This window comes from Delphinapterus leucas, unplaced genomic scaffold (assembly GCF_059928025.1).
Source record: "Delphinapterus leucas isolate spDelLeu-1000000601 "Yukka" unplaced genomic scaffold, BTC_Dleu_Yukka2 spDelLeu_asBTCV2_sq85, whole genome shotgun sequence".
Taxonomy (NCBI): Eukaryota; Metazoa; Chordata; class Mammalia; order Artiodactyla; family Monodontidae; genus Delphinapterus; species Delphinapterus leucas.
This window is the reverse complement of record NW_028322294.1, coordinates 124038-134751: the sequence shown is the minus strand read 5'-3', so window position 1 is coordinate 134751 and position 10714 is coordinate 124038.

Below are 10714 nucleotides of genomic sequence, written 5' to 3'. Positions count from 1 at the left end.
ATGTTATAATCTCCTCTTTTTATAAAGACACAAGTCAGAATAGATTAGGGCCCACCAAACCAGCCTCATTTTTAACTTAACTACCTACCTCCATATATAGTCATTTCCTGAGGTACTGGAGGTTAGGACTTGAACATATGAATTTGGAGGAACACAGTTCAGCTTATAACACTAGTACAAATATTACAATTAATTAAGTATAACTTGTTTAGGTAAGCAAGATTGGTTCATCTAGGAGATGACAACTGAATCCAGGTAAAAAGAAAAAGTCAAAAGTAGGCAAGACATAAAGGAGTGAAGACACTAAAACCCAAAATTTTTTTAAAAAGCAGAAAATAAAATTTTTAATTCTAATCAATGTGTTATTTTCTAAGCAATTCTAAAATTTTGCTTTCCTGCGTTGCCTGGATCATGAAACAACATTTTCAACCACCATTATTATTCTCTTTTAGAGAAAATTATTTAAGAAAATTGTCTCTGACAGCATTCAAAAATGTTGTTTATATATATATTTTTACTTCAATCATATTTTAATCTTAGATTTATTTTTAGAGCCCACAATTATACATTTTAGGCAAAATGTAATATAAGATATGATGATCCTAAGACTACTGAATACTGGATTGTTACCAGATAAGACAACACTCCTTCTCCTGAGATTCTCAACAGAGAAAAACATCAAACATGAACAAAAACAAAAAGCAAAAGCATTTGATTATTAATTGGCCTTACACTCCTACTTCTCAATTCAGTAGGCTCTGTTAATAGGGTGCAACTTAAAAGGGATACCTGAATTGTCTCCGTGTGGCCCTAAGTATAGAGCCAACTGAAGACTAAGAGTGATAAGATAACAGAGTGGGTAAAAAAAATGTGGAGGAAGGGCTTCCCTGGTGGCACAGTGGTTAAGAATCCGCCTGCCAATGCAGGGGACATGGGTTCAAGCCCTGGTCCAGGAAGATCCCACATGCCACGGAGCAACTAAGCCCATGCACCACAACTGCTGAGCCTGCGCCCTAGAGCCCGCGAGCCACAACTATTGAGCCCACGTGCCACAACTACTGAAGCCTGTGCACCTACAGCCTGTGCTCCACAACAAGAGAAGCCACCGCAATGAGAAGCCCGTGCACCGCAACGAACAGTAGCCCCCTCTTGCCGCAAGTAGAGAAAGCCTGCGTGCAGCAATGAAGACCCAACGCAGCCAAAAATAAATAAATAAATATTTTTTTAAAAATGGGGAGGGAGGTTCATATCTCCTACTATAAAGCATGGAATCCTCCACTGCTGACATCCAGCATCATGAAAGTACAGAGCCAACTACTTTTACCCTCCACGATGGTGACTGTTAGAAAACAAGGGCCACAAATTTTATGGTATTTGACATCTCAATAAACACATTGAAAATCACTTTGGGAATAGAATAATTCTCAGTGGCATATTTGAAAGATGGCTAGAAAATAAATATGAAAGGAGTTTTGATACAATTATAGTCAATATTAAGAAAACTAACACAGTACTGGACAAATAATTTCCCTGTCCACAAATATTATTATTCCATCCTCAACCTATTCTCACCATGCCTTTTCTTTCCTTTCTGTTCAGGAAATGCTTTGCACACATACATTTGATGTTGGATATTACTGTTAAGTTTGTCCCTTAAATTTTCAGACCTTTGTAAAAGTATTGACTTACTATTCTTGTTAGTTTTCCTTCAGGATGCTACATGTAACTTAAAAATCAATGGAATTATGGGTGTGTGTCTGTGTGTGTACAGAATGTCTTATTTTAGAGTCATTTTCTAGTTACTATATGTGTCAACCTACTCACAGTTATTAGGGACACTTAGTCCACTATGATACATGTTTTTATTTCTTTACAAAATAGTTTTTTTCACGTTTAATCAAAATTGCCAACTATCTGCATTTGCCTAATGGTCTCCTGACATGTGATGTGTTACCAGGAGGACAATGTAGAAGGTTAAGAAGGATGGAAAGCTATGAAACATTCTGTGCTTTTTAGGGTATCCTTCTTTTGGCCCTGAAACCTGAAATTATGGCTAATATAATAACCACAGTAAGAAAAACTTTTAAACACTTTACTTGCCATTCAACGTAATATCATATATTAAGTTAAATATTATGCCCCCAATATTTTTCATTATTCAAAGAAAGAAGCTTGTAAAAATAAAAAGTGAAATATATAAATTAAAACAATAAACATATGCTTATCTCGTCAGCAAAGCACATTGCCAAAAATAACACATTTTGATAGTTCAGTATTTAACTATATAAACTCTTATGAAAAATGTTTCAACATATAAGGAGCATAACAGAAATATTCTTTGCTAAAACTTTTTCCTTTACTATCAGTGCCATTTTTATGTGACTCAGGAAGATTATATTCCATATATTTACAATTAAATTCTATTCAATAAGAGAGAAATAATACTTAATGCATTTCATACAGACTATTGTTGCTAGAGTTTCTCAAGACCTAGACCTATGGGGTCATAATCCATGGATTCTAAAGTAAAATTACATTTTTATATGCTATATCGCCATCTAGCTCACTGCCTAGGTATTTACTCATTTATACATATTTGGAGGGAGGCGTACATGAGATTTTATATATCTCTGTGTGTTAAATGCATGACGTTATATATGCACAAAAACATCGTGAGTATGCACCATGTATTTAAAAAATCAAGACATATACATATATTCAAATAGTACTTCATTTACTGCTGATGCTGTTAAATTTCTTTTTAAACAATTATCACTTATATCAGCAAAATACATTTCAATATTCACAGAGAGAGAGAGCCCCTAATATATGAGTCCATTCCAACATTCATAATTCACTGGATTACACCATTTTACAAATGGCATGACTGTGAAATTGGACTGGGTCTGCTTCACAAAATCTTGAATAAAAAACCACGTAACTATGATGAACTAAAATTATTTCCTAAATAAAAGACTATAATCAAAGTATGTCAGTTACATATGGTTTTACTGATTTATTGAATACTAGTTATAATAGTATTATACACTTAGCTGGCATTTTCCCAGTAGAACAAGTTTTTTAGAAATTTGACTTGTGCTCATACTGAACACACACACACACAATTAATAGGGATGCACATACATTACAGCAAAGAGCAACGGTCATCTCCATGAAGATTTGTGTTACACACTAAATTATTCTGTTATTGTTGCAATAAACTAACAGGCCACCAGAAAATTCAGTGGCCTATCTAGCAAGCATTTATTCTTCTACTCATGGTCTGTTTAACAACTGGGTGACACTGCATCATATTTCAGTGAGCTCCACTTGGCTCTGGGATTTGAGTAGGGTTCAGATATATTCCACATGTGTTTACATTCTCCGTGGGCAAGCACTACCCAGGGATATTACTTTCATGGTCGACCCAGGAGTAAAAGAGTTCAAGCCAAACCACACAAGAACCAAAACCACTTCCAGATCATTGAACAAACCAAGTCAAAGGCAAATCCATAATCTGTGCAGAAGAAAAGCATACTATACCCCAAGGGATATGGAATAGTGGGTGAAAGCAAATAACATTATGAACTAATACATATACACAAAAATATGCTTTAAGGACTGATATAAATATAATTTTTCTGGTAAATTGAGTTATTTGTGTTAATAAACTTAGAACAATTTTAGATTTACAGAATTATTGTGAAGATAAAGAGTTCCCATATACCCCATGCCCAGTCCCCCATATTATTAAAATCTTATATTAGTATGATACATTTGTCACAATTAATATTGATATATTTTATTAACTGAAGTTCATGCTTTATTATGATTTCCTCATTTTTTTCTTAATGCCCCATTTCAGTTTCAGGATTTCATCCAGGATACCATCTTGCATCTAATAGTGTTGTTTCTTTAGACTCCTCTTGTCTATGACAGTTTCTCAGACATTCCTTGGTTTTGATGATCTTAACAGTTTTGATTACTGTTCACCATTTTGTAGAATGTCTCTCAATTGGGATTTGTCTGATTTTTGTCCCATGATTAGACTGGGGTTGTGTATTTTTTGGAGGAAGATCTCAGAAGTAAAATGCCATCCTTAGCACATTGCTTCATGAGTATATACTGTCAATATGACACCATTTTTGATGCTAACCTTGTTCATGTAACTTGAGGTAGTGTTTATTAGGTTTCTCCACTGTCAAGTAACTTTCTTCCCTTTCCATACTGTACTCCTGAAAACAGTCACTATGCACAGCTCACACTTAAGGTGTGGGGAGTTAATCTGTACCTTCTGAAGGGTAGCATATCTACATAAATGGTTTTAAATTCTTCTGTGCAGGAAATTTGTCTATTATTCCTCACTTATTCAACCATTTCTTTATATCAACATGAATGCATGGATATTTTATACCTTATAATCTAAAAGTATTCTATTTTGTTTCTCAAATTGTGCCAGGTCTTTTGGCTGGCCCCTGTATCACTTTTGTATTTCTTCATCATTGTGTGTGTGTGTGTGTGTGTGTGTGTGTGTCACTTCCTTACTCTCTGGCACTACAAAATACTCTACAATCATCATACACATTTTCTGTCCCAGTCCTAGAAACAGCCATTTCTCCAAAGAGTACTGGTTGCATTTTGGAGAATGGTATTACGGAACAAGATCTGGCCATCAACTGTAGTTTTTGCTACTGGGTTTTGTTGACTTGAACTATTTTTGAGTATACAAATGTAAGTATCCATAGGAAGTTATACACTTAAAGATAAAAATTACTTATTAATGCAATATCTTCTCTTCCAACAGATTACATGCTTCTAAGAGTCAAAGAAAACTAACTTGAGGTACTATACACTTAGGAGAAGCACAGGGATAGAAATTTTGGGATATATTTCTAGAAAATGTGCATCTTTGCATATATGTGTGTGTATATAGACACACATATGGATATATTTTATATATGTACATATATGTATATAAACATATACACAGTAAAATAAAGATATACATATGTGTATATTACTATATAGGAGAGTGCAAAAGATAAAAGTTAAAATTGTTTCCAGATTCAACCCTGATCATTCCTTTATATAACAAAAATTTTTGGTCATTTTAACATGTAAATAACTTATAGAAAAGGGGATAAATATAGATTAATATATATATATATCTGATTTCAATCTTTGTTAATAACTTCTCAGCAACCAATATAGACAATTTTGATAAAGATTATATGTGACCTTGAAAACCACATAAATTCAAGTTTCCAATTTCATCAGCTTTGCCCTGTATTTCAGCTAACTACTTTCTGGTTTCTCCTTCTGTCTTCCTTGGCCATGCTCTGATTCTCAGCCAAATCTATATACCTTAGATTGAAGATGATCAGTCAGATTTGTTTGTTCTGAGTATTTGTATGTGGTTATGACAAATACAGGATCATATATAAAGACATTATGTCTGAAGCCAGGCTTAGCCTCTGTTGGTGAGTCAACTTGGGTATAACAAGAGGAGTGGTCAAATGAAAACTACAATGAGGTATCACCTCACACCGGTCAGAATGGCCATCATCAAAAGTTCTACAAACAAAAAATAAATGCTGGAGAGGGTGTGGAGAAAAGGGAATCCTCCTATACTGTTGGTGGGAATGTAAATTGGTACAACCACTATGGAGAACAGTATGGAAGTTCCTTAAAAGACTAAAAATAGAACTAACATGTGAGCCAGCAATCCCACTCCTGGGCATATATCTGGAGAAAACCATAATTCGAAAAGATACATGCACCCCAGTGTTCACTGCAGCACTATTTACAATAGTCAAGACATGGAAGCAACTTAAATGTCCACTGACAGAGGAATGGATAAAGATGTGGTATATATATACAATGGAATATTAGCCATAGAATAGAACAAAATTATGCCATTTGCAGCAACATGGATGGACCTAGAGATTATCATATTAAGTGAAGTCAGTCAGATAAAGACAAATATCATATGATATCACTTATATGTGGAATCTTAAAAAATGATACAAATTAACTTATTTACAAAGCAGAAACAGACTCACAGGCTTTGAAAACTTATGCTTACCAAAGGAGAAACGTGGTGGGGTAGGGATAAATTAGGAGTTTGGGATTAACATATACACACTACTATATATAAAATAGATAACCAACAAGGACCTCCTGTATAGCACAGGGAACTCTACTCAATATTCTGTAATAACCTATATGGGAAAAGAATCTGAAAAAGAATGGATATATGTATTTGTATAACTGAATAGGTATACACCTGAGACTAATGCAACATTGTAAATCAACTATACTCCAGTATAAAAAATTAATTTTAAAAAAGAGGGGTAGTGAGGAATAGTTGGGTCTAGTGTTTAGCAAGGGTCAGTGGGAAATGTTCAGTTCTTCAGCATCTATTATATTACACGGTAGTTATGTTTGGGGTAAGTGGAGAAAAATATGAGCTTATTTTAGGGACTTAGATGTTTATTCCTCAATAACATGGTCATTGCTTTATCAAATAACAAAAGCATAACCCCAGGTTGTGGGCAGCATTGAATTCAAGAAACAGGAGTGTGAGCCACCACTAGGAATGACTTAGGCCAGTGAAAGTAGCACCAGTGAAATTTAATTTACCTACCAAGTCTCAGACTATTTGGAAAAACAGTGTGTTAGAACACTGTTTCACATATAATAAATAATATGTACCTAGGGATTGTAAATTAAGGAAAACATGATCTTTCCACAGATAATTCATGTCTAATCCCGCTTACATAGCATTTAAATATGCATTATGTTCCCTACGTGTTACATTTGGTGTTATGCTATAAATTGTTAGCGAGAATTTTTCCTAAGTGCCTGGACAAATTAGAAAAAAAAACTACTTATTTTTGACTTGTCATTCAGATATTATTTAGTAAACCCTATATCTTAGTAAATAAATAGTTATTTACAAAGCAATCTGTGAGGGATACAAAAAAAAATAAGACATGGTCCCTGTTCTGTGAATTTCAATACCCAAGATACATTTTAGGGGGACTCTTAAAGCACAAACGTCTAAAATCATAACATATCAAGAAGTGTGAAATCTTGCTGATATACAAAAATATGAGAAAACCTAGATATGATGTTGCTAACCTAAAAATCCTTAAAATCTAAAATCAAAACTTGGAAAGAAAGGAAAGATCAACACAAATAGCAACTCTTTGCCAATAATTCTTTACTACATTGCCTTTAACTTTACATTCTTTTTATAATATTAAGTATCTTCTCTTTCCTATATGTTGATTGGTTTCTGCTAGAGACAGAGGATTTTTTATGGTATAATATAAGAACTTGTCAACTTTATGGGACAAGGAATTGAAACTTAATATCTTACATAGCACATGATGTGTCCAAGACAGCCTACATTGTTTTATTTAACAGACTTGCAATCAAGGAGTGGGGAGTGACATCAATGAAACTGTTAGCCTTGCTCCTTGATAGCAATGCAGATCTGTGTGGATACTCATTACTCTACTCTCAGGAAAGCCTAAGTGTTCCCACCTAGTGTCACTATACTTAGGCTCTCCATTTATTTAGTGTTTTGTAGCCAAGCTGTCCACAACATGAAACCTATAGTTGTCATACATTTGAAAGTACTTGTCACAAGATTAGTATTCAGAATTCAGTGGATCTGTACTTTCTTAATAGCACCAGGCAAACTGGAAAAAAAGACTGCAATTCTTTCTGGAGGTGACATCTAATATACACACCAAAATCTCCACACTGATGTGTTCTGTCTTCATAATTCTGTGGGTAATAAGGTACTACAGACTGCAGCCCTCTTCCATACTCAAGTTGTAGAACTCCATCATCTACTATGGTATCTAGTTACTTCCTTCACCATAGTAATTGTGCCTCATTTATCTTTATTTTGCCAGCATCTGGCATGGAGTATGACAAGAAGTGATTTTTCACAAATATTTATAGAATGCGATTGAATCAATAAACTTGAAAACAATGACCCAAATGCCCACAAAAGGAATTGCTTTAATTGGCCTGAGTTAACAGAAACAAGAAAAATCATAAAATCTTAAAACAACAGTAAGAGCACAAAAAGTATGGATACAGTATATATGAAACTCTCTTAGCCAACACTGACAGTTTTTAAATTTTCTTATTTACAGGAGACAATAGTCCAGATAAGAAAAAATTAGAATTTACATATTTAATATTGGCAGATTTTACTTTTGTGTTTATTCTTGTGATACCCACAAGATACCCCCCAAAATCACTATACAGAGTAACTTGTTGAATAACTAAGGCACAGATCTGAATCACGATTATTCATCTACATGTTCCACTCAGTGAGTGGATAGAGCCAGCCATCTATCACCTGCATGTCAGCCAAGCTTTGTTACCTGTATAAGCAGGATGAATGGTGACTTCAGTAAGATCTACTGGATTCCTGTTACCTGACTTCATCCTGTCACACACTGTATTTTACTGTCATTCTTATTTACCCACTACCTGAAGTTGGAGCAGTGAAACACTGTGTATATCACTTTAGCTTTTATTATTTTTAACATCTTTATTGGAGTATGATTGCTTTACAATGGTGTGTTAGTTTCTGCTGTATAACAAAGTGAATCAGCTATACATATACATATATCCCTATATCTTCTCCCTCTTGCACCTCCCTCCCACCCTCCCTATCCCACCTCTCAGAGGCAAATATAGTTTTGGTCATTGTTGGTAAGATGATAAGCATTGGTTTTATAGAATCATAAAAGTCATTTTTTTGGATCGATTTCATTTTGTGGTGAAAATAAATGCGTTAGTATTGTTTGGGAAACTGGGGCTTCTCAGGAATCTTAAAACTTGTCTATAAACGTGAATGTATAAATAAATTAATTTTGAATTAAATTTAAAGTTTCTTCTTTAAAATGTTTCTGAAAATTCTTCCAAAAAAATAGCCATGAAATATGAATGTCTCCATTTTTAAAAAGCAACAAAACAAAAAGAAAAAAATCCAAAGTTAAACTTTAAAACATATAAATTTTATTGAACATATTTTTGGAATAGTGCTTTAAACTCAGTAGATGACAGGTTGCTTATTTTATTTCAAAGGGAGTGAAACTAGTTTGGTTGGCTTTCAGAGATTTTCAAATCCAGCACAAGAATTTGAAAACCTTTGTGTGTGTGTCTGCACATGTATATGTGACAGAAAGGGAAAAGGAGGCATTCTATCACAAAGAAAAATAAAATCATTAGGAAGGCACAGATTCACACAATTTAAAATGACAGAATCAGTTTACTGAGAGATTACAATTTAACATGCAATTGTAATGTGCTCACAAGTTTTCTGGGACCAAGCTTAGCCAGCCCTTTTAAAAAATCCTTAGCCTGTTCTTACTAGTGTTATACAAAATACTTAAAGGCTTTTGATTCATTTTCCTGATTAGTAAGTTAACTTTTCTTAAACGAAGCAGTAAATCCTACAATGTATATAAGCAAAAATAAAATTTCCCATGGATCTAAGAATTTGAAAAGTAAACAGCTTTATAATACAGTGGTTTTAGAAATAATGCTGTAAAAGTTAAAACTGAATGGTCTTTGCTTCAGTTGAGGCTTCACCTGATCTCTAAAATATGGGATATATCAAATTTTGGACATGGCTTAAGTATTGAAAGAATAGACTGAAGATGTATTTTAATAGAGTAGTATCTGAAAGGAGATGCAAAATGTATAAGATCGATAAGTGAGTTAGGGCAAATAACGCGAGGAACAATGTTGGAAAGAGTAAAAGATCATGAGAGTAAAGGCCTACATTGTTCAAGCTTAAAGTCATTTGCAACATTTCCTTGCCTTCAACTCACTTCAAGAATCATAAACTTGAAAGTGTCCTAATGGCTTCTGATTTTTGTGGAGTTCAAGAACAATAACCAAAAAAAAAAGTAGTGTATGATAAACCCCCTCAGAGTTTATCACAACTGAACCAGCAAAAGATTCAAACAGCTCCAGTCAGCAGCCCCTGGAGGTGCTGGAAGAGGAGTTAATGTTATGAACAGGATCATTGCCTTGTGGTTGCACTTGAAGTATAGCTTCTGCCTTTCATTTGGGTTAAGCAAGTGACCCTAAGTTCTGAAAAAAAAAAATAACTACAGTTAGAATTAGAGACAGAGACAAAGAAGAAATATATACCAAGGCAGAGGAGAAAGAATGAGAAAATGAGAACGAATAAGGGGTATAAAGCTGCACTGTCCTATATGGTAACCATTAGCCATGTGAAGTTATTCAAATTTCAATTAATTAAAATTAAATAAAATTAAAAATTCACTTCCTCAGACTTGCTAGCCTCATTTCAGGTGCTCAGTATTTACACATGGCTACTCATTACCATATTGAACAGTGCAGATGGAGGGCATTTCCATCTTCTCAGAAAGTTATGGTTCAAAGGGCTAATATGGACAAAGAGGGAGAAATAAAAAGACAGCAGGGACATAATTAGAGGCTAAAATTAAGTGATAATAGAGAGAGAATGGGTTACAGTTAGAGGCAGACGTGGGAGAGAGAATACAAAAAGATGATACAAAGAATTCCTTTTATAACTTAAAAAAAAATTAAGACAGGGTAGAATATAGGAATAATAGGTGCAGAAAAAGTATAGAAGCCCACAATCACCTGAGTGGTTTATGATTTTTAAAAAATCCATAACTATCAACTC